General features: G+C 36.6%; 1 pseudogene; it reads left to right on the forward strand.

The window, feature by feature from the left end:
- The first annotated feature begins 21,452 nt into the window (after window positions 1-21,452).
- LOC118550921 (FACT complex subunit SSRP1-like) overlaps window positions 21,453-26,608 on the forward strand; it is a 31,792-nt pseudogene continuing 26,636 nt past the window's right edge.

Consider the following 26,608-nt stretch of genomic DNA (forward strand, 5'->3'; position numbering starts at 1 on the left):
CCACAGTCTTTAACTAAAAGGTTTATTTCTTGACATTAATATACTACTACTTTATGTAATTATAGAATATGGCAGTAAACATCCCAGATTTATTCCCTCCTTCTTGTATGCACGCCCTGGGTAACTGCTCCCACACCAACACTGAGCATGGCCTGGGACTTGTTTGGCCAGTGGGCAATTGCCAATGAGAAGTTAAAGAGATATGAAACTTGCTTGGAACAAGATTGAGCTAGTCAGCTGCCGGATGACTGATCACATGGAAAGAGGTTCAGTTCAGCACAGCTAACCCCAGTGGAGGCCAATCACAAGCCACCCAGCCTGGCCCACCCAACCAACCACCTGATTGCAGATCCAAGAGTGAACACAAATGAATTCTGCTTTGCTAGCCCAATGCTGCCAACAAGTAGAATCATTAACTAATTTGGGGAGCTGATTATGCAGCTTTTAAATACTTCCTTTTAAAGCAAATATTGCAGTGCCTATCTGAATATCCCTGAGGAGTCCATTTTGTCTTTGATTCCAACCCCACCTGTTTCTTCCAGAAGTGGAAGAGATGGAAGGAAGTGAGGAGGGCCAGGTGAGGATGGAATGCTCATCCACAGAGTTCAGTGTGTATGGTCATCATTTCCAATGTGCAAGGCCTTCTGCTGTGTTCCACAGGAGAAATCAAGAATGAGAAACGATTTTGGCCCCCAGAGGCCTGACAAATTTGTCTCGCTAATGAGCAGGCTTCAAGCATTGCAAGTCTCCCTTTAAAATACGAACGACCTAAAACTATGTTGTACCTTCTTCCTAAACTATTACCAGCTATGACTGCTTACTGCTGAGCTCTGTGAAAATGGGATCAAGAATAAGCATTTCTAGAGGATAAATGAGAAGAATGAGAAAGGATGTTGAAAAGGAAAGTGAATGGGTCCCTTGGATAACCTTAGTAATCTTGCTACTTCCCTGTTTTTCAAAGTGCCCGCAGTAAATAAGGGTGCCTTCCTCACTCGAGGGAAGGCAAGTAAATTTGCCCTTGGACTTTCTGGTCAAATTAAATAAATTAATTCTCCCTCATTGCTATTATCGTTCAAACTTTTACTCATGAAGAAGAGCAAAGAGTCTACCCTTCTCTCATGATCCTAATGGATTCCAATGACTAATACATGTTTATAACTAAAAGCATTACTTTTCCATCCCCTAGCATTACAGTTTTTTCTCCTTGCATAGTATGTTGCTTCTTTCTATACATCATGCAATAAAATCTTTGCTGAGTAACTACAATGTCCAAGGCACCCATTTCAGCAACATATAAAATAGAAACAAATATTTTATTTTTTTTGTCAAGTTTTTATTTAAATTCCAGTCAGTTAACAGACAGTGTAATATTAGTTTCAGGTGTAGGATTTAGTGATTCATCACTTACATACAACACCCCGGGCTCATCACAAGTGTCCTCCTTAATCCAGTCACTCACTTAACCCATCCCCCGCCCACCTCCCTCCAGCGATCCTCAGTTAGAAACGAATATCTTAAAATGATAGCAATAAACATGACCTCTCTCCTGAAGAGAGGAGGCAACATTCTAGTTGGGGAAATGGGACATTAGAAAAATACTTACCAGTAGAGGGGCACCTGGGTGGCTCAGTCGGTTAAACATCTGACTCTTGATTTTGGCTCAGGTCATGATCTCAGGATCCTGGGATTGAGCCTGGCAATGGGCTCCATGCTTAGTGGGGAGTCTGCTTGAGATTCTGTCTCCCTCTCCCTCTGCCCCTCCTCCTGCTCATGATCTCTCTCTCTTACTAAAATAAATAAATAAATCTTTAAAAAAAAGATCTACCAGTAGAGTATGACAGAAATGGAGTGGAAATTATTATAAGACAGCAAATGAGAGGGGCCACAGGCTGAGCAAACAATAAGGGTGTAGCAATTTTAAATCTATATAGCATGGTAATTAAATCTTCTGTCCATGGAGTCAGAAAGAGCTAGATCCTACTGCTACTTATTAGTTGTGCGACCTTGCTCCCAGTACCTCCAAGTACCAAGTACCTCCAACTCAAACAAGTTCCAAGGACCTCATTCTTAAGATAAGTATCAGAGTATTCCATAATTTGTTCAGTCATATTCGGGTCTCTACCATATGCCAGACTCTGGGATACAATGATGATTATGACAGTTATAGTCTCTGCTCTCATTAAGCAAGAAGCAAGGAGCCAAAGCTGTGGTAGGTATTCTAAAAGGGAGATACGAGAATGCTACAAATAAACCTAAAACCTTTCTGAGGAAGTGGTCTTTTAAAGGAAACCTGAAATGGGTCAGAAGAGCTGGAAGGCCTGCAGTGAAGGGGGCCGGGGCGGGGGGTGGGGGCGTTGAGGGCAGTTACCTCTTTGAGGATGGAACAGAATCCTGATGGCTGGAGCAGAGACAGCCTGGGGTGGGGCAGAAGAGGAGGCCAAGGACTTCGCCAGAGGACTGGCAACCCACAATCAGGAGGTTAGACTCTAACCTAAGAATGTATAGAATCCATTGAAGGATTTTAAGAATACTTCATTTAAGGAAGTGTTGTAAGAATTACATGAGAAATTGCATGTAAAATTTTTCAACTTCCTTCCTTCTTCCCTTGCTTTCTTGCTTCCTTCTTCCCTCCTTCCCTTCTGTCATTTTTTCTTTTTTTTTCAAATCAAGGGCTCTTTCTGCTTCATGGACAGTGTACTAAATTATATCTCACTCATTTTATAAGGAGGTATGGTGTTAAGAAACTTAAAATCATTGAGTAACCTATTTCTCATTCCTTCTGTGGATGCTTAGCAGGCCATATAGCAGCATTTCCCAGACAGTTGCCATGATGACCCACCCCTTCATTCAATTCTGATGGGAGTAAGTTTAAAACACTATTTTAAAACAAACATGTAATTTTAAAGAAATCTATAATACAGCCCCCATTTCCACCCACCTTTGAAATAGTATTCATTTATCTCTGATAAAAGGAGGCCTTGGTGGGAAAGTTTTACAAGCTCTGATGGTATAAGCTCTCATAAGTGGCAAAGTTATTATTATTCAAAGGAAAGACAGAAGATTGAGAAAGGCCTTGAGGTCCAGGGTAATTTGCCCCAGGCTTTTCAGGGAGGGTGGGATAGATGAATGGAGAGAAGAGAAATGTGTTCTAGGCAGAGGACATAGTGAAAGAAAATGCACAGTGGACCGATCTTCATTGGACAGGCTCAGGGGCTGAGATGGGTAGAAAATAGAGCAAATCCAGAGAGAAAGGTGGAATTATGTTACAAAGTGATAAATAATTCCAGGGGTGGGGAAGTATGATTTTGATTCAACAACCTTCTTCATTTTCTAAGGTACAAAAGAAATGTTTACAAAATTTTGAGTATGAGAAAGTAGTCTCAGAGATGACAATAAAATCAATAAGTAGTATAAATACATTTTCCCTCATATATGCTGATAAAGAAAAGAATTTATGGATACCAATGAATACTACTGTATGCTGAACAAGCTTCCTTTCCACCAAATGGAGAAAATAAATCTGGGGTCAGATCCCTTCAAATGAAAATGCGTGACTGTGGGCTCCATAAACCAGGAAGGGAAAGAGTACATTAATTAATTAATATACTACATTGTATTGCACTGTATAATGCATTAATTCATATCATATACAAAATAAATCAATTGGCTATGCAGTGGTTTGTTCATTTACAAAGTATTAAGTCAGCCTGAAAAAAACCCTCATATAATCATAAAACTAAAAGAATGGTACTAAGGAAAAATTCAAAACTTTTTAACAAATCTGTTAAAAGAAAATTAATGGTGATCTACTAACAGAAAGGTGGCTTAATACATTAGTTTAATAGACTTAACAAAAACCAGCACAAAGAAAGTTCAGTGTTGGAGTGTCATCTACCCATTTTTATTCTGGCTTCAAATCTGAAATCAACCATGTTAATTTTTTTTAAAACATAGGAAGAATTTTTTTGTAACTATGTAAGTTACCAGATAAAATGTTTCCCGTATCACTGCTAAAATACTAGAAAAAGAGCAGCTGTATCATAAATAATTTGTAACTGTCTTTGCTTATATACATTCGGATTTAGATCTTCCCGTATTTTTGATAAATGTGCTGAATTTCTCTATGTGAAGTTTCAGGAGAAAGCATTTGTCTTGTACCAATCTTAGTTTACATATCTTTGGTAAAAAAAAGTCAAAAGAAAGACAACAGAGCTATTTTTAGGAGGTTCTCCTACATTTTTATTGCCTTTTAATAAAAGAGATCCTTGGGTTTTGAGGAGGAGATGATAAATAGTAGGGAGTGTGAAATTTAAAAGAACATATATCTTGGCTATAAATTCCATAATATGAATACAATCCCCTTTGTTTAGACCTCTTAATTTTTCTCTGAGCAATGTATAGCCCATTTGGGAATCATTCACGTGTTTAAGGAGTATTTACATAGCAAAATTATGTTTTGGTGGAAGAGGTGATAAAGACATGAGGATCTTCTAGAATGTAAAGAAGAAAAATAACGAAATAAATAGGACTACAAAAACACCCCAAGCTTTAAAAATATTCACTCATACTCAGATTGAGACAGGACACAAAATGCTGAGTACATCCATCCTGATGAAAGTTTGTAATTTCAAAAATAAAAAAATAAAATAATTCTATAAGCTTTTTGAAAGAGAGAGGGCACATATGTCTACAAAGAGATAAGAATCTGAGTGCTTTGGATTTTAATGAGTCAAATGCTAGAAGACAATGGAGCAGTTTATTCAGATATTCAGATTTCCAGGGGAAAATTTTGAATCTAGAATTTTTAAATTCTATACAGTACATCTATACATATACATATGTATGTAATTTTATTTTTGAAGAAGTATGTTCAAATGGCTCAAAATCAAAACAATATAAAATATACAATATACAAAGAGAAGACTCCCGCCGCTGTCCTCAACTTTTCCCTTATAGATGGTGACTGTATTCTTTTTCTGTGCATTCTTTTATTATTTCTTTATAAATACGTCAACAAATATGAATATATGTATGTCCCCTTTCTCACACTAAAAAGAACTTACTGTAAATATTGTCCTATTACTTTTTTGTATCACTTCACAAAAAATGTTGAAGACCTCACCATTTTAGTACCAAAATCTTTATCACATCACCCTCTTATAACTTCCTAGGACTGTGTCGTATGGGGACACCAGAGTTCCTGTGACCAGCTCATGAATGGTGGATAACGGAGCAGTTTCCAATGGTGGATGGTGGAGCAGTTTCCAATCTTGTAGTGTTATAAACAATCCTGCAATTAATGATGTCTCTATGTTATTTCTTAAATGTTCAGATGTATTTGTAGCATTATCTCCCAGTAGTTGGATTACTAGGAAAGGTTAAATGTATTTGGGAAAATGAGATCCAGTTTCCTTCCTCCAGGGTTGTTTCATTTTGGAATCCTAAAAACAAGAGCACCCGTTTCCCCCAGTTTTGCTGGAAAAATATGACAATCTTTTGGATTTTTGCCAATATAAAATGTAAAAAAATGATATCTCAATGTAAATTAAACTTGCACTTCCTCATAGTCCCATGGAGGTGTTGCTTCTTTTCCTATGTTTGAGGGGCATTTACATATTTATCTGTGAACAATCTTAACCACATTTCATTGGGGTTGTTAGTTTGTTTTACCTCAATTTCTAAGAGCTATTTATGGATTAGGGAATTAGCCTTTGCTAATGATATGAGTTACAATCCCCCCTCCACCAACCATCACCAATTTTTCATTTATCTTTTGAGTTTGCATATGCTGCATATTTCATGTTATGCAGAAGTTCTTGATTTTTTTTATCTAGTCAAAATTATCACTCCTTTAATGACTTTTGGATTTTGAACTATATTAAGAAAGGCCTTCCCCATTGCAAAGATATCACAGAACTCAGTGATTTTTTTTTTTTTTGTAGCATTTATATGGCTTTATTTTCAAAATTTCAATCTTTGATCCATTTGGAATTTATCCTGGTGTAAAATGTACAACATTAACTTACTCCAGATGGCTTAGCTAGATTGTTCTAACACGACTGATCAAAAGTTCGTATTTTTTACAAACAGAAACCATGGTTTAATTTTTGCTTATAACTTCAGATTGGGGAAGATTTTTCTAACCATAAAACAAAGTCCAATAGTCATGAAAAATTGAGACTGGTACTTTAGGGCACATCAAAATAGAAAATTGTATCTTTTTTCATTTGTTTTCTGATGACACCTTTATCATATATGACATTCCTGTATATATTTTGTTTATTTATAATCTAACTCTCCCATTTCATGTGTCAGCTCATGACAGTGTTTACCTTTTGAGGCTTATAGTATACTTCATATCTATTGGGCTAGTTTCCCCTAGTTTATGTGGCTATACTTGTGTATCTTTTTTATGTGAAATTTAGAATAATTTTATCTAGTCCCAGTCACTATCAAATTTAAGATCACATTAATTTAAAACAAACAAACAAACAAAAGAACTTAGGGAAAATAGACACATTGATATTGAATCTTCCTATCTGAGACTATGATATGCTTTTCTATTGATTTAAGGGTAACTTTATGTACTTTGGGAGTGGGTTACTGTTTTCCTTGTACAGGGTTTGCACAGTTCTTGCTAATTTTAGGCCTATGGTTTTATGTTTTTTATGCTGCTATTAAAAATGGGTCTTCCAGGCGCCTGGGTGGCTCAGTTGGTTAGGCGACTGCCTTCGGCTCAGGTCATGATCCTGGAGTCCCAGGATCGAGTCCCGCATCGGGATCCCTGCTCGGCAGGGAGTCTGCTTCTCCCTCTGACCCTCCCCCCTCTCATGTGCTTTCTCTCTCATTCTCTCTCTGTCAAATAAATAAATAAAATCTTAAATATATATATATATATATATGCAGACACAATTTAAAAAAAAATGGGTCTTCCATTGTATCTTTGAACTGGTTGCTTTATGTTTAGATAAATTCTATTTATTTATGTATAGTAATTTTATATTCCACCATCATACTAAATTATCTTATCCTTGTAGTGTCTTATTTTCTTACTTAGTGTCTTCGGTTTCCACAAATAACATTACAGCAACGGCAAATAATAATAGCTTTACCTCCTCCTTTCCAATATTTTATACCTCTAAATTTCTTCTCCTGTCTAATTTATAGATTAATCTCTTTCTGACAATGTTAAATTGTAGCAGTAATAGTGGACATTCATTTTTGTCTTTACTTTGTTGAGAATGCCTTTAGTATCTCCACATTCAGTATGACTTTGTCCTTTTGCTATACATCCATATAGCTTCATATAGATAGATAATCAAATTAAGAAAGAAAGTACCAAATGATTACTGTATTGTTGAGTACTTTTAACAAAAATGAATGTTTATTTTGTCAAATGCCTTCTCTGAATCCAGGTAGATGATCATATAAGCTATATGAATATTGAACCAGAGGGCATATGGGCTTTTTGTGTACTGTCTGCTCAATTTTGTATAAATCTAAAACTTCTGTAAAAAAAAAATTAAGTCTATCAATTAAAAAAATTAATTTGTGTGTATATTTAAGGTAAGGGTGACATAAGTTTTGACATACAGTGTCAACTGAAAATGTTCAAGAAGACAAGAAGAAAGATATTTAGAAATAGAAGACTCATTAGCTTTTATGCTAGACAATTCCCTACTGAATCACAAAGCTTCAGTGTACATTTCCTTCTCTAGAAATTCAATATCATTTTGATCTATCCCCACTGAATCTTTGATGTCTAGATCATGGCATGTAATCAGTACTCTTAAATGAATGAAGACATTGAAAAATGAATAAATGCCAGGCTCCAAGTTTATTTCATTCCTAGTTTGGGGGGCTTAAGAATCCCAGAAGGTGGTATGGTTGCTCCTTGGACAGCTTTGTTGTTTCTCATTCTGCTCTGAGTTTATAATGGAGTTGGTGCAACTTGCTTTTACTTTACTTCTTATTTTCTCTGTCTGGATCCCTCATTTAATCCGCAGTCCAGTTACTTTCCTTGGAATATACCTTTTTCGTGGCAATCCTCCTGAACATGAGAGCCTTGCCCTGAAACTTCATTTTCTTTTCCTGGATTCCTGCTTTGTTTTCTCATATCTACCTGCCTATAACCCCTTGTGTCTCACCTGTCACAGACTCCTCTGATGTCATACGTTACCAAAACCAATCAAGGCATCTGTTTCAGGCACATCTTTTCTATTTCCCCAGGCTCACCTGGCTTGCCAAGAGTGGCTGATTGATTCCTAGTGTGCTCAAAGGGTTCCATTGCCTGAGGTCTACAAGAAGTATTTCCTGAGTCTGGAGATTCTTCCATCACTTGTGGATTCACAGGAAAGGCTATAAAGCAGAACTTTCTGAGAAGCTGCCAAAGCATCTAGGATGATAAGAGCAGAAGGTGTGGGGGAGTTACCACACCCCGGTGCAAATTTTAACCAATATGAAACAGAAGAAGCAGCTTAGCAGATAAATTCTCTCTTCTCTCCAAAGGACTGCTCCAAAGCACAGATTTCCCTATAGCCTGCATTTGGAGCAGTCTTGCATGGAAATTCCTGCTACTAGCTGGGTAACTTTGCAGTTCATAGGAAAGCATGGCCACAGCAGTAATACATGGCTTTCAGTTATTTCCCATCATGCTTCACTTCCCTTATTCCTCACTCTCACTTCTGCCTGAGTTTTCACCTCCTTAACGAAAGCATCAGTACTTGATGCTTGCTATGGGCTGAATGTTTTTTTTCAAAACCACCAATGTGATGGGATGTGAAGATTGGGCCTTTGGGTGGTAATCAGGGTTAGATAAGGTCATGAAGAAGGGGCCCTCGTGATAGGATTCGTGCCTTTACATGAAGAGATAGCAGAGAGGACACAGTGAGAAGTCAGCCATTCACAAGATAGGAAAAGAGTCCTCACCAGAACCTGGCACCCTAATCTTGGGCTTCCAGGCTTCGGAACTATAAAACAATGAACTTCTGTTGTTGAAACCACCCAGTATATGGTATTTTGTTTGGCAGTCTGAGCTGACTAATACAATGCTTAAACCAAGCTCCATTTTCTAGGGAAACTGAGCTAAAACAGCAGTCATCACTTTATGAATGTCGGATGCCCATAATACCTACTGCCTATTTACTGAGCCTTGGTCCATGCTCCTGGTGTTCTGCTCTGTTCAATAGAGCTCCTTCATTCCCACTATTGAAGGGGCTATCTTGCATATTATAGCTTGCAGTGGTGTGTGCATCTGGTCTCCGAAACCCAGCTCTTGCGGTTTACCTCAGTTGAGGGTCCTCACTCCAGTCCTGCTGGCCTAACAAGAAAAAAACCAGCACAGACCTGAGAAGCAGCTCTATTGACTCACATCCAGAGCCTCCACCACTTACCCATCCATCTGGCCTACACAAAGAATCCTTTATGAAAGGAAGCACTTGTTTCTCTTTTGTTTGTCTCTTGCCCTTTGACTCAGACTAACATCCCTGAAGCTAAACCATACTACACCCTCTCTCCTGGGAGTAAACCCTACTACCTGTTACTGCCATGCTACTCCTCATGTGGGTATTGATCACAAACTTCCTTCCACAGCCTGGGTGGTACATTGCATAAGTTTTCCCTATTAGCATAACAGGCTGTTAGGTGGGATTCTTTCTGCCTCCGTTTTGGTGTAAACCCCCAAATCTGAGAATAATGGGGCCCACATTTTAAAGCAAAGTCTAGGCCACATAAACTACACTTGAAAGAATTACCCTAGTTCTTCCAACCTTTGCCCCTGCTCAACTTCAGAGTATAGAATTCTGAGGCTGAAAATTCTGATAGTATGAAGTGTCTTGGAGAAGTTTCCAAGGAGGGAATTCAAGGGACAGAGAGGTTTTTAACACCATCACTCTGGTCTTGACTGGTGTAGGACTCTCACCAAGAGATATGTGAAGATGAGAGAAGGGATCACATTGGAAAGTAACTGCCTTCCAACAGCAGTGGGACAAAGACGTTTATGGAGCAGATGTAGATCCTGCAGCAATAAACTCGCCTGGGGATGCATTTAATTATTCCACTCAAGGAGATCAGTTTGGAAGACCAATTTGATCTAATAAATGAATGGCCCACAAAAAACCAAGTGGCATAATGGAGTCTCATAAATAGCTAGCCAGAGAGGAGACCTCAGGCATAAGGAGTCAGTTCTAGATATTCTCTCACAGCAGGGGGGCACCTATGCTTGATCACATCTATACTAAGAGAAATTAGCCAGTGGGGAAGGAAATGGGTGAGGAAAAGGACAACCTCTTTCACCCACTGAAATATTCCCAACTTGAGTCAGACTTGAGCTGCTGGAAAGGAGAAATTTAAGTTGGTTAAAAATTTAAAGTTGTAATATTACTTTGTACTGGACCAGTCTTCTTCCTATTTTCATTTTTTTTTTTAAGATTTTATTTATTTGACAAGGAGAGACACAGTGAGAGAGGGAACACAAGCAGGGGGAGTGGGAGAGGGAGAAACAGGCTTCCCACTGAGCAGGGAGCCCGATGTGGGGCTCGATCCCAGGACTCTGGGATCATGACCTGAGCCAAAGGCAGATAATTAACGACTGAGGCACCCAGGTGCCCCTCTTCTTCCTATTTTCAAAGAGTGCCTAGAAGTTAAGAATCAAGCCTAAGAGTCATCACAGGTGTAGGGAAAAACAAGCTGCAAAACTGATTTGAAAGAACAACAGGAGAAAATGAAACGGGTTACTGGTTATCCTTCTAAAATCCAATTTGTTGAATAGATCAGTAAGAAATACACTTCTTTGAAGTCTTTTATATAGCTACATTTTAGCAAAACTGGAACAAAACTCCTCAGTGTTTAATGAAGATGCAATTGGTATTTTGTTCAGAATAACTCATTTACAGAATTGGCTCATGTTATTACAGAACTTTTAGCATTCTACATTCTTGCCCATTAGAGATCAATCAAGCTCCCCAGTAATTTTGACAAATGTTTCCTAAGAGTGGTACCTCCACAAATTGAGAGTTACTTACTCAGGGTAAATGAGCTAATGTTGGCAACCTGGGTATCTTTAAATGACCCTGTAAATCCCCAGTAGGGTATAGCAAAAGGCGAACCTTGGATGGAAAACTCTACATCCCCTTTCCAGTTAAGATCTTAAGCATTTAATAATTTATATCTCAGTAGTAATAAAAGAAGAATCCATTGAACCTGATCAAGTCCCTTGGGATGCACTATAGCCCTTGATTTGGAACCTAAACTCCAACTGCGAATCTAGAAAAATTTCCATGTTAGAAAATTTATGCAGTAGAATCAAGAATAAATTCCATGTTGGAAAATTTATGGCTCTGCCTCAAGGCCTACCCAAACATAATACGCTACAAAAGTTTATGAACCCAAAATGTTATCTGCAATAACATGGTGAAAATGAAATCCAAGATAAACTATGCACACTAGCAAGTTCTGCTTTATAAAAAAGATCATATTTGGGGCGCCTGGGTGGCTCAGTCCTTTAAGTGTTTGCCTTTGGCTCAGGTCATGATCCTGGGGTCCTGGGATTGAGTCTGGCATAGGGCTCCTTGCTCAGCAGGGAGCCTGCTTCTCCCTCTCCCTCTGCCTACCACTCCCCCTGCTTGTTCTCTCTCTCTTTCTCTCTGCAAATAAATAAATAAAATCTTAATAAATAAATAAATAAATAAATAAATAAATAAATAAATAAATAAAAGATCATATTTGCTTGCAGATATTACCAAAGAATTTTGAACCTATACATAGGAGATGTATGACCTTAAGAATTTATGATGAGATTTCTGACAAGTGGGACCTGCAAAGATAGCATGGTCAAAAAATGGGATTAAAATATAAGAATTAAATAAGAAAATGAAAATAAAATACCCCACACTGTGTCAAGAACATAGATGTTTCAACAAGCTAACACATACCCCCACAACTAAAGAAAGAGAGCATAGAGGAGGAAGAATGGATGAAGGAAAAGAAAGAGGAGAAGGATCAGAAGGAACAGGGAAGATTAGATGAACGGAGAGAGGGAGGGGAAGGTAGAACCAGTAACTACACATCATAGAATTAGTTATCTCTCTCCCAAGGACTTGAGAGATGACCTGCCATCAGTTATCAAGCAGTTAGACTCTGAAAATAGAGAAGAAGATCAGCATTGGCTATATTGAAAATTAAAATGGAGACAGCCTGAAGGCAGTAAGACCATAGATACAAGTATTCTGTGCAAAAAAGTTCTTGAACCAAATCACTCAAAGGTAAATAGACTTTCAAAGGCAGACATTGCAAAGTACACATCAGCTTCCAACATTCCCTCAAAATAGCAGGTTTATGACAGTTACTAGAATAAATAAGTAGACAACAGTGACTATAAAATAAGTGGACCAAAGGGAATAGTCTTGTAAATTGGAGCTTTGTCTATAATAAACACGCTATGGTTGAATGTATAGAGACTGATTTTACAAAATAAGAGGTGAATTAATTACACTGAATGCATCATTTAAACTACTATTACACAAATAATATAGCAATAAGAAAATCTTAAATAAAATGTTCCTTTAAAAGTCCCCATGGTTTATGACTCGGTAGAAGAACATAAAGAGACAGGCTTCACTATAGCTTACTCTTGTCTGGTTACAAAAAACAACTCTAGAAAAATAACTATGAAAACATGATTTTACATTAAAATTTTAAATAATGAAATGGGCCACCACTTTCCTTCCAATACTGAGGGTGTAAGAATGTAGCAGACTAGTTGAACCAAAAATGAAGAAGGGGTGTAAATATTAGTCAGTTGTTACTTTTTGCTTGTCCCCTGTTGAGTTCTTACTCGTGGTTTTTGGATTCTTCCCATTTGGCCTGTAAGGATGATCGTAACATTGTGCTAAATCTCACTGAGATCTCAAAGATCTCTCTTTGAACAGGCTAATCACTCCTAAGAACTGTTAATGCTCCCATATCTTGGCTATTATAAACAATGCTGCAATAAACATAGGGGTGCATATATCTTTTCAAATTAGTGTTTTCATTTTCTTTGGGTGGAATTACTGGATCATCTGACAATTCTATTTTTAATATTTTAAGAAACCTCCATACTACTTCAATAAATTTTTTAAAGTGTTAACAATGAGGAAAAAAGAATTGCTAATGGTAATTAAACACTTACAAACATTCAGCAGAATTCTAAGCACCTCACATGTATTAATTTATTTAATTCTCAAATGACTCCTATGAGAGTGATACTATTAGCCACACTTGACAAATGAACATTGAGAAAACTGAGCTACAAGAGATTAAAATAACTTGTCCCAGGGTTTGCAGCTAGAAGTACAAGGGAGAGCCAACTTTTAAACCCATGAGACTCTTCAGTCCCAAGGAAAACAACTCACTGGTGATGTGCTTGTGTGTCTAGTCAAATGAGACATACATTTAATAAATGTCTCTTTAATATATAAGAATGAGCTTAGAAGCTTGGCTTGGGAAAAATCATTAGGGAATGAAGACCCGCAGAAGATGAAGAGACTGGCTTGAAGAGAGAATAGTTGTGTGGAAGGTTCCTAGTTGTGTGGGAGGTTGTGGTAATGTCCTTTCTCATCAGATATGTAAGGTCTGACACTTCCTTGCCTCTGGCCAGGAGGTACAACGGAGAGAAAAAGAGTATTGAAAATGGAAAATACATTTTGGGAAGATAGATGATCATTTGGAGGCACAATATTATATAGATTAGTTAAAACCAATAAATCTGGGTCAGCTAAAAAAAATCAAAGTGAAAAAATATTCTAACATTTCCTATTAGAAATAATATTTTTGAGAACAAGAAACCCATCCTAAAATATTACCTCTGTGCTATGCTTTCATGTAGTTGTGGCACATACAAGCCCTTTGATGGCCTCCAATGTTTTTTAATCTCTGATAACTTTGGAAATTACTAAAGAAGGTAGCAACCCTTTCTTTCTCATTTTACGATTCTGTAAATCGCTCCCTAATTCATCTTATGAAATTGTGTTGATAAAAAAACAATTCCATCTGCAATCCTATTAAGTTAAAACCTTTGAAATCTTTTTCTGTTGACTCCTCAGTTTTCAAATTTACCAAATGTAGCATTTGTTTATATTAGATGCCTATATAGATATTAGTTTGCATGTTAATATTTGAAAGATACACTAGAGAAGAAATCTATACAACCCAAAATTGTTTACCCCTAGAAAAAATAGATAGGTGAAACACTAGGTTGATCAACCAGTATTTTGTTGACCAGTGGACAACTTTATAACCAAATGGACAATTTTATAACTAGTTATTGGACATTGTCTATAGGTTAGATATAGATTATAGATGGAATACAGATTATAGAAGGCACAGTGGCCCCTGCTTGCCTGGAAAGGTCTGAAATAAGCACACAGTCATCACAGCAGGAGGTATATGGCAATAGCACAGGAACGGTATAAAACAAGCCAGAGAACAAGGGAGAAAGTCATTTGTGCTGGTAGACAAAAATAAATGAAGGCAATCTGGGGAAAAGGAAATAAAACTAAGAAATGGAAGAATCAGAAGAGTAAATTTTCCAGATCTGCTGAACTACAGATCATTATTTAGAGAAAAAGGAAGCATAAAGAAAAATGTAAGCTGGATCAAGGTGATGAAGGGGCTCGAAGGCTGGTCTAGAGCTATTTGTCATTACATAGACAAAACATCTGTTTGACTGATCTTTCCATCCAGATACTTGGCATTATCCCAGCATTTTACTTGGAATTTTAAGATTAAAAAAAAAAAAGTCAAGAAAACATAACCCTTGGGTGAAGGTCAAGGAATATCTGAATTTGACATTGGAATTTTTTTCCCCCAAGGGGACAAGTCGTACTACTATTCCTTGAGGCTTAAAAAGAGACCAAGGTTAAGAAAATAATTTTTCAAAAGTCAAAAAATCAGAAGGCCAATAACATAAAATGGGTCCACTCCAATTCTAATTTATATAATTTTATGGACCTTAATATTTTAATGGCCTGTAAAGTGCTATAGTACCCTCACCCACACACAGCCAAGATGTAATGTCACTGCATTGGCTATTCCTAACTCAGTATTTTAAATGTAACTGCACCTTGATGTCCACTGACCTTCCTCTGAGATTCAAGAATCTTTATTTATTAGTGCATGCACTGAAATCTATAAGCTGGAAAGTCGTGGGTTCAATCATAAATTTGGGAGTCATGAATTTGTAGGCAGTCTAAGAGTTCAATCATAAATTTGGGAGTCATGAATTTGGCATTGGTTTCAGTCTAACCAAAATGTATCTTCCTAACTCTAATCCGGTGACATCGCTGTGGCCTTCAAATCTTAATCCCCAAGCAGGCGCAACTCCAACTATAAACACTGGGAGTTTTTCACATTTTAAACTGTAAACCCCACATAACCAAGAGTTTGGTTGGGACTTTAAGTGCATAGAAAACTCAGATTTTAATCCCTATAAAGCAAAAATAAAAATTCTGTAAGCATATTTTAGCCAAAAAAAAAAATTTTTTTTTTAAAGTACTTTAGTATTTTTCTCTTTCTAGAGTGGGTCACGAGTTAAGGACAATCTGTCACCATAATTTTGAACTACTTGATCTTGGTATGCTTTTTTGGTCTAGTTTTAATGCTTCTCAAACCCAATTTCTCTTGTCTTCTTTAAAATGGACTAATCTCCAATCATCATGGAAATAAGTCAAGTAAATGAAAAATCATAAATTACACGGGGGGGGGGGGAACTCACTAATTCAGTCAGTTTATTTGAAAACAAATGCCTAGAGCTTCAAAGAGAGGCAACTGCCTCAGCTCCAATCATCATTTACATCGGCCAATTTAACTTGCCAAGGAAATGATAGATGATTTAACAAAGTGAGTGGTCATTGTGACATTCTGTTCCATCCACAGACGTGTTGGGGGTGGGAATGAGGTGGGGGTCAAGGAAGGATAGAAAAAGTCTGGAGCATTAATTCTAAATCATGGTTTTTATGAAACACTCAAGTTAGTTACATTTCGCCCCCTTAGGAAGTATCATAAAACAACCCCAACATTTTCAAAGTTGAAAGCTTTCAATTCAATTCTTTTTTAATTATACATACTACAAAGCACCTTAAGGAAGTTGCAAATCCCCAGGGGCTATGAAATATAAGATTAGATATGTGCCAATCAGAAAATAATTGAAACTCCCTTATAGTTTGTTACATTATTGAAAACAAAAACCATAAGTTATCAACAAGAACAACAACAACGAATGAATTCAAGATGTAAGTGACATTTATCTTATAGGCATGTTGTGGTTTCTAGGTGTAAATTACATTCATCATATCTATATTATGACTAGTCATGTGAGATGTGAGAGGTAGATATTATTGTTCCATTTATAAAAAAGAAAAACTGAAGATTGGAAAGATTTAATGATCTATTCAAGGCCATACAGCCGATAAATAGAAGAAAACAGATATCCATAATTAACTTTCCAACTTTCCACTATCATTCACCAATTATTAAAATGGAAGTGAGGAAAAGTATAGAAAAAAAGAGGTATAAAATATGTTGCAGACTCTTGGATAATATTCATTCATTTACTCATTTAAAAATAATTTCATATATCAATGTGCCTTACACTTTCTTACGAACTAGTGAATAAGGTAAGATAAAAAATAATATATTGTTTTAAGAGAAACAGGTTGTCAAATATAAAATTTTTAGACTGGCAACTAGTTAGATGAAACTGGTATGTTCTCATGACTTTGCCTGCATACCACTTACGGAGTTGCTGAATGCTTCCTTCCTTATCACCTTTTAAAAGTTTTTCTGAAGATATCTGGGAGGAGAACTCCAAAACAAAATTCTATCTTGACAAAGTTTCATTATAAGGGAATTTTCTACCCATTCTTATTTCAATATCAAGTGGTTTATTTGAAATAGAGTAATGTGTTATTGGGCCAAATTACTTTTAAAAAAATAAGTGCATTACGGTGAATTGATAATAGTGGAATCAAGCTGGATTTTTAACTTTTTTTTTTTTAAGTCTCAAGTTTTGGATGAATATAATATAGATCAGCAAGTGTAGACTTAGCCTAAAGAAGTAATTTGGAAAAAGATTCCTGAATTCTTGTATTGATGTACAGGAAGTAGAAAGCAAATGTCAAATATAAATGTAAAACAGGACAGAATAACTATTACAGCAGACCACAAAAGTGGCTCAGTTCAAACGGGCTTGTCTGGGAATTTTGTGCTATCCAGATGGGTCAATCTGATACATGCACTTATATACATCCTACAAGAGTCAACCAAAGTCTCTTATAACTGGAATGTATCACAAGCTGACAGCTTATGAAATAACAAAGTATTGAAATACAAGCACAGTGTGATGAAAATTAGAATAACCTACAAAAATCAACTTTAATTAGTTGTGCATTAATTGGATCCAAATTAGTTGTATACTCACAAGTAGAAGTATTTGGATGGATGATGCGGACATCCGTTCGAGTATGGGCAAAGGCAGAGAGATAATTTCATTTTCAGCTGCTTTAGGAAGGAAACAGAGAAATTATGGCAAATATGATAGACTAATTAAATAAATTAGATATTTGTAATTACTGTACAAAGAACTACCCTGTTATTTTGGGCGAAGTTATTAGAAAACAAAGCAAAAATTAAAAAAAAAAAGAAATAGGAAGACAATGGATTTTCTAAATAAATATATAAACCAGAGCCTTGGAAATGAAGATGAAAAAAATAAAGTGGAATAAATATAAAATAATGGAAGATTAAGCTCTATAAAATTTTATGTTGAAACAGAACCTCCTTATCTGCCGGGGACAAGCAGTCACATTAGCTCGCATAAAACTGGAAAGATCGCTGACGGGGATGGCCACCTTTGGCTAAACTGCAGACAAGCAGGTAAATTACCAGGAAAACCTGCTGCTCCTTTGCCTCGTCACTCCCTTCCCTCCTGCTAGCTTCAGAAAAAAATAAATAAATAAATGTACAATTGTCACAGCACATGCACCAGAAGTTTGTTCTATTGGTACAACTTTTGTGTTCTTCTGTTTCTGGTCACTGTACCTTGAATTTACACCCTGACCCACAGAGCTGGATAAAATCCATTTTGTTAAGTCCCTTCATGTTTAGGAATCCTAAATAAACTACCTTCAACAGACTATTCCTGTGCCTGTGTTCAGATTTAAAGCCATGTAACACCTGGACTTTGTGAGCTTAACCTGCTGTGACAAATAAAAATAAATAAGAAAGTTTCCCGTAGTTGACAACCCAGGTGGAAGTTTTACTACAATTTCCATCAGTCACGGGGGCAGGCTTCGAGTGAAATAAACTGTATTTACACACAAGTTTGCTCAGAGAGGGGGCTGTATTATAGCTTTACACAACCTCTGAAACTTGCAAGGAGATCTACAGATATACATAAGCTGAAAATAAGTCCCCTTGTCCACTTGAAATTTTTATTTATCCGTTTACATGCATCTCTTCTGTATCTAAGTAACTTGGACCAAGAGAGTTTTGCCCTAATTCGGGGGGAAAAAAAATCTGGGGACTCTATGTTGAATGACATAAATGCTTTGGATAAAAAAAAAAAGCCAAGTATTATGCATACTCTCTCAGCTCTCTATCTCACATTGGTTCTGTGATTTAAGTTTTCCTTTTATTCTGATTTACTGAACTGATGGAGTAGGGGAAATGTGACAACATTTTTGAAAATACTGTATAAAAAAATAAAATAAAATAGAATAAAAAAAAACCCACACCAGAGCAATGGAAGAAAGAACACTGGTTAAAAAACTCAAGTCCAGGATTTGAATCAAAATCTCAAAAGTTTTTTTTTTTTTTTGACGAAGCAAATTTTTCCTAAATGTGTGGTATGAAAATTCAAGATAGGTAAAAAACAAGATTTATAAGCGAAGACTTGCAGTAAGATATAAAAATGTGTTATAAAGCTACCATACTTAATAAAGTATGGTGATGTGGACACAAAAATAAAACCAGGCTAGAGTTCTAAGGAGCAGAAAACCCTGCAGGAAATAAAAATGTTGTATAGAATAAGGACGGCACTTGAAAGCAATTGGAAAAGAATGACTTGGCCATTAAAATAATGAATTGAGATTTTCAGGGAAAAAAAATGAGGTTCTATCTCTACTTCTACCACACAACAGCAGGGTTTAAGCCATGTGGATGGTTTAATAATCTTAATATTTAAGAAGGAAAAAAACTGTAAAAGACCAAGAAGAAAATATAAATGAGTATTTTTCTGACCTTGAAGTGTAGAAGAACTTAAGCATAGAAGCTAAGAAAAAATATCATAAAGGCAAAAGCAGAATGTTTTCACAACAAAAAGCAGAAGTATCTGAAGCAGAAAAACACAAACAAAAAGAATATGAAAAGAAAATGACAAATCAGAAAAGCACGACAGCACACATGGTAGATGCATGGACACAGTCCTAGTAAAGAACCAGGAATAAACAAAAAGACAAACACACTAATGAGATTATACACAAAAGACAGAAAGAGACAACTTAAAAAAAAGAAATAGAAGTCGTCATTCAACATCCAAAGTAAGGTTCCGTTTTACTTTTAAGCTGAGAAATATAGATTTCTCATTTTCTCTTTGGAAAATCTAAAAAATAAATAATACCTAGTGTTGTTTGGGTAAAGCAGACATTCTCATATACCACAGTCAGTAGTGTAAGTTAAAGGATGTTGAAAAAATAAGTTGCCAGTATGAATCAAGATCCTTAAAAACGTCTGTGCCTCTTGGTTCAGCAATTCCATATCTGGGGATTAATAATATGGAATTAATTTGGAGATACACACTAAGATTTATGTGTAAGGATAGTCATAACCGCTTTATTTATAATAGGAAAAATAACTTAAAAACTCAATACAAAAGATGAGCTGAGTAAATTACAATATATACATTAAACGCAATAGCCTATAACCATTATAAATCGTATCTTCAAAGAATATTTAGTGACTTGCAAATTCTCATTAGAAAATCAGGATACAAAATGCTATGTATACTTCGATTCAAATTGTGTTGTACACAGACACAAATACCAGCCAACACAGAAAAATACTATACTGAGCTGTAAGGAAATATTAACATGGGTTAAGTATCAACCTTGGATTTTAGTTGATTTAAATTTTCTTCTTCATGTGTTTCTGCATTTTTCCAAAATGTCTACAATAAATGCATATTGCTTTTCTAATCGAAAGACAAAAATAGTAGAAAATCCCGTGTGTGACCACAGTTTCGTCCACTATGTGAACTCAGCCAGGTCATTTTACCTTCTTTTTTGGTCTTCATTTACAACCCACCATCCCAGCTGAACTTTTCAGAGATAGTGTGTTTAACAGCTTAGAGATAATAATAAAAAGATTACACATATTTAACATTGTTTGTCCTTTCACAAAATAAGAGGACATTTATTACTCATCTCTGACGCCTTCCTGAAAATTAGAAACAAACGTTCAGAAACTGGTTTGGGTTTTATAGTCAACAGAATTACTCTGGAAGGTATGTCTAGCTACAGTTCCTCACTATGGTTGCTGATGGCAAAATGCTTACCTCAGCCACCAATTAATAAACTAAAACCGAGCAGAAAGACTATTATAGTGTTGGCATGAAAAAGAAATCTTTCTACTGTGTTCTAGATACTTTTGTTAATGTGGAATACAAGCTCTTTATTAAGGAAAATTTCAAATAGATTTCAGCATTGCTCCCATTGATGTGTTGTTTCTGAAATGATGGATCATGATTGATTCTCGTTTTCAGTCAGGAGGCAGGACATATGAATGTCTGACAGAGGTGGCCGAGGTGGGTCTTGATATGTGGTAGTCCCTCATTGTTTTTCGCCGATTTCTAGCCAACGTGAAAGTTAAAATTATTATGTTGGTCATAAGAAAAGGGCCAAATAGATGGCTGTGCATGAGATATACGAGATGTATGGAAACAGAAAGAGCAAGGTTGGACTGTCGTGTTTCAGAAGATCCACATTTGCATTTCACTGGAAGAAGAATACTATCACCAGCAATAACAACAAGTACCATTATTTTACGCGACTGAATTTCAGTCACCTTGACAAGGAGTCATATGCTGAAAATTATAAAAGGTACCCTTTCATTATCCTGTTCCAATGTGGTTTCTTTTTTTAATACTGAGGGAAAAATAGTAATCTCAGTGGTCATGTTTTTAATCTACCAAGAATCCTCTTACATTTGAGATCAGAGGGTCTACTATGGGGTAGAAAAAAAAAATCAAAGGCAGAGAAATTTCTGATATTTACATTTTTTTGGTATTGAATTATAGAAACTAAGTTTCTGAGGTTTTGAAGATTCACCAAGCTTCGATTTCACAGAGTCTTCAGAAATGTTAAAAGCTCACCTTCGTTGAATATCAAAGCTATATTCTATCTTTAATAAAAATCGGCGGGATGTTTTTCATGGAAGAGGAAAGAATAAGCCACTTCACCTTCATCATCCTTTGTGATAAGCCTGTTATTCAGCCAGTAACCAACAACAGCAGGGCTTTCTAATAGTAGTAATTTATGGTGGTAGTTACAGCCTTAATCCTACTCTGATGCTCTGGTCCAAGTTGGTCATCTTTGTTTTTAGAAAGATTAAGTAAGCCATGCTTTGTTATTATGACATCAACCTCAAAACACATTCTTTGATGGAGAAATTTGAAAGAACAAATAAGTGTCACATTCTATGGCTCCAGATAATACCCTTCTCCCCCTTTAAATCACCGTATTTCTTCATGTCTTCTGGAAGATGAGACAAAGCTTCCCTAGGGAGCAACCAAGGAGATCAGAGTCCCAGTGTATTTGCAACAAAAGCAACAGAAAGGTCGCTGAATTCCTTTTCAGGAGCTCTTCTCTCATGGCCTCCTCCCTCTGTTTTAGCGAAGGAAAACAAATTCTCCTCTGGGGGTGACCCACATGCTGCTTCTCACAGCCCCATCTTGAAGACTTAAGAACAATACCTATTTGCACAGAGTTATACACACCATGTGTAAAATTTTAGGTTACTATGTACTCGGCTTTCTCTAAGAGCGTAAGCGTATTTCTTTTGGAGACATCTGTGCCTTTTCTTACCTACAGGTAAAGGCAGCAGAAGCTTGTTCGAGGATGCACCATTTGTATTTGGACACACTTGAGGAGTCTTGGCGTCGGGTAGTGGCAAGTTCAGAGCTCATTTGTTAAGCACCTTAACCAGCACATTCAATGATAATGAAAAGAGTTTTTTTTATCCTTTATCATTATTGAGTTTGTTGAGAAATAATCAGTCACGTTGGAAAGAGCACGAACCTTGGAGCCAGTATTACCTTCATCTAATCTCAGCTCTAATTTACAGGCTCTGTGATGAGATACATATTACTTAATCATTCTGATCCTCAAGTGTCTTCACCAGTAAATAGCCACATTTTGGGCACAAGAATTAAATGTGGTAAAGTACGGTAGAGGGATGCATACATACTATACACTCAATAAGTGGGGGTGGGGTTTTAAATACTTGGTTAAAATACACCAGAAAATATAAAACAGGCTATACTTCCTGCCCATTGAAAATTTGTTTCCTTCTTATCCAAAACATTCAGAGCATGCAGTGATTTTTAAGAAAAGTTGTTTGAATGTTCAAATTTTAAGTAATAATTGAAATAAAGAACCGGCACTTCTTTTCCTCATTTTTCTTATTTGAAGGCTGACATTCGATTATTTCGTTCTTATTTCTTTAACATCTCTCTTTGCCTCTAGCCTGTCAGTTTCAGGTTAGGGACCAGATCTGTTTCCTCTTCACTGCTTTCCCGGTACCCAACACACAGTAGGCATTCAACAGGTACGCGTTGATGGAATGAACTAAAACTAACGAACCTCCTTTAAGAGCGTGAGTGACCGATGGGACGAACATACCGCCAGCCGCACTGACCTTCCCGAGTCACTAAGAGCTCCGTAGAACACAATGAAGCTACGGGTAGTAGACGGTCCTCCGTACCATCTGACCTCCGCTCAGTCCACTAAAGCCTTATTATCGCTGGTACAAAATAATAGCTCCAATTAATTTTATTTTGCACTTACAAGTGACTTTGTTACTTTATTCCAGAGTCGGGAAAAGAATAAGCAAGTGTTCTTGTCTACGGAAGTCATGGAAGATGCCCAGTATCTACCCTCTTCTTGTTTGGCTGCCCGGGAGATCTCTGTAATGAGCCCACGCGACATAGCAGTGACGTCTTGCGAAAGAACAGGTCAGGATCTCCCTGCTCTACCCAAACGTTAGGCGGCCAGTGAGTGGGAATCTGGGGCAGGGGTAGTTTAGCTTTATATTTTACTATCTGCCACTTCTTTTGAACAGCATGGGTGGTGCCGGGGCCTCTGGCACTGTTCCCAGAAGCGCTGCCACCGCCAAGCAGAATTTGCACCTTCACAAGTGCTGATTGGCTGTGATAGAAAGGTATGGTCCCCTTTTGGAAGCAGCTTCCTGGGAAAGATATTATACTTTCAGTCCAGGGAGGACCCAAAGAGAGCAGAATATTTGTCTGGTACTGGTAGGCAGCAGATCATCCGATTCTTTTCTCGTTACATCTGTTCATTCTAACCATTTATATTTCAAAGACTTATGTTCCCTAGACACAGATCGTAGAAAAATTAGAAAATATGAAAGAGGTAAGGTTTCTTTTTTTTTTTTTCTTTCGCTCTCTTTTTTTTCTTTTTTACAGAGTATTATAAAAAGTTTGTTTTCCTGGCTAACAGCAGCAAATGTACAAAGCTTTCTTCGTTAGGGCTTGCTATTTAAACCATCAGCTCATTCTGCAAGAACATCAAACATATGTCTACCAGATGCTGGGGAACAGCACGGTCCTAAGGATCTGACTCAAGTGAACAATAATCTGTGGACAGCGGGTGTGAACCTGAGCTGGGCCAACACCTCATCAGACCGAATGGCTAATTGATTTCAAAATTAGACTTGGTATTTCTGAACAATAATCTTAAAAGGCAGCAATAAAATACATCAGGATCCTTTGAGCTAGCCAAGCTTTCATCCAAATGGCTTATTACAAAGAGCTGGCACACCTGAACTTTGGCACAGTCAAATAAATCCAAAAACAGCAAATGGAAACCACATTTGGCACTGGAGGTTTGTCAGGAGAAGTTTGTATTCATGAGGAAACATGATTTTTTATTTTGAAAATAATTTTTGGGTTAGTGGCAGGAAGCAATTCATTGAGTGGGTTTTACTTTGACACCTGTGATTTATGCAATAAAATATGCATAATGGGCATCTGAAGGCTTTGGGGTGTCACGTAATCTTTGGAACACCAGGAGCAGCAAGGGTTATAGGAGTTCCATTAGTGATAACTTAATCGCATGTGTAGGCTTACCCCCTTTGAACTCTGAATAGCTGTTTTGTGGCATCAGGGTCCAAAAGGGTTTAAATCTGACTGCACTGCAGTGACAATAAATTACACCAACTATTTTAGAAATGCTTGGAATCTTATCTTGCCTTCAGAGTGAGCAAACTAAGATTACAATCCCCAGTTGAAAATATGGCATAAATTCTGAGAACAAATACCTAAGATTTACACAATGGCAATGGTGTATTTCAGTACTCTTCTCTTGCGACATTTTATTCGAAATCCTACAGATAGATATCGAAAGGCCCTGTCTTAAAAAAAAAAAAAAAAAGGAAAGGAAAAGAGGCAAACAATAGGGTACATCTGACTGACTGGGTGAAGTGGATTAAAGCATTGACGGATTGCATGATCCTTGTAAAAATGGAATTCTTATTTTAAGTTTCTGGCTATTTTAGGAGAAACACTTTTGGCATTTTCTTTACCCGTATTATCTAAATGATTAACTCAAGTTTTAAAATTAAATTTCATGTAAAAGCTCTGCTCAACTGGATGTTTTTGTTGAGTCTTTTCACTTCCTTGCTAGACTCTACCCAAAGATAACAAAATATTTCATAGAGGGAGGAGGGAGAAGAAAAAAAAATTAAGGAAAGGAAACGGACTCACTAGCATGGGTCTAACCCAGAACTCACGCAGCAAAGAATTTTCTGGAGAACATGGAGGACAGGGAGTAACCCTGGAGAACTTATCTGCAATTGAAAGCATTTTTCCTTCTTTGGGTTCTCCCTTTTTTAGGGCAATATCTCTCTGGTTCTTCAAAAAGCTGACAACCTAAGAGCAATTATGATTATGATTTTTTTCACTAAGAAGTTACTCCCAGTCTACAGCCCGTGCTGAGCTCATTAGGAGGTCACTGCCCCTTGGGAATTCGTGGTTAGAGATCTGAAGAAAGAAAGTCAGATGGGAGTCCTATCCTCTGCTCCTCCATTAATTCTCTTGATGATCTTGGACACATCTTCCTCTCTGGCCTTCAGTTCACTCATTTTTAAATGATGAGAATGGAACCAGATGATGTCTAAGGACTATTTCAGTTCTAAAATATTATAAAGCTATAAAATAGTTCCCTCAAAGTTGATATAAACAAGCTTGGTGCATGCACTGCTTGAAAGAAAACATTAGAAAGAAATATTTAGGCTATGATATTTAATGAACTGGATTAGGACACATGCAATGGTTTTAGAAATTTGGTTTATAACCACATTTTTCAGTATAATGAGATAGAGAACTCATCAACAGAAACTTTAATGAGAAATGCTATTTGAAGTGGAAATGATTTTTTAGCTAGAACTAAGTAGATGGAAAAAGATCACTCATTAACTCTACTAGTGCAGATTTATAGCAAAATTTTCCAAAATAAAATTAGTTTCTGAGAGCACATCCCTCAAATCACATTCTTCATTTCTCTAGTTAGTCAGCATACTCTGAGTGATTCTTTTATAAAGACAAATGAATACTCAAGATATACAAATACTCCAGAGAATTACTAATGCAGAGTGTTGAATTCTGGAGAGTTTTAGATATTATGAAGATTAACTACTTAGTATTCTGTTTATGTATTTTGTCAGTATACAATAAAAGAGTAAAGCATGTATTTAGTTTCAGGTGTTTTGACTCTCAAAAGTTGGAATCCAAAATAGTGCTTAAATTACTAAAATACTTTTATGGTCTATGTTCAAATCCAAAATTCTTAGGGTTTTCCATTTTAATGTATATTTAGCAATTAAAATTTATATTAATATGACATTGTGTTGTCTATACCTTTAGATAATTTTATCTGGAATCTCTTTTTTTTTTTGAGAGAGAGAGAGAAACAAAGCACATACAAGAGTGGGGGGGAGGGCAGAGGGAGAGGAAGAGAGAATCTTAAGCAGGTTCGATCTCACCCTGAGATCATGACCTGAGCCAAAAGCAAGAGTCACCCAGGTACCCCTATCTGGAATCTTAAGTAATGTATTTTATAAGGTACCCATTTTTATTTTGTTCAATATGCTTTTAGTCTCACTTAAGTGATTTTTTAATTTTTGTAAAATGACAATAATAATGACAATAATATTTAACAAATGTATTCTAGTCTGCCAAGTGTTTTAAATGCAGTGACTCATTTAAATTTCACAATAGACTTGCAAGGTGGGTACTATTATATCTGTTTTACTTATGAAGAAAACAATTGTAAAAAGGTTA

This window comes from Halichoerus grypus, chromosome 3 (assembly GCF_964656455.1).
Source record: "Halichoerus grypus chromosome 3, mHalGry1.hap1.1, whole genome shotgun sequence".
Lineage (NCBI taxonomy): Eukaryota > Metazoa > Chordata > Mammalia > Carnivora > Phocidae > Halichoerus > Halichoerus grypus.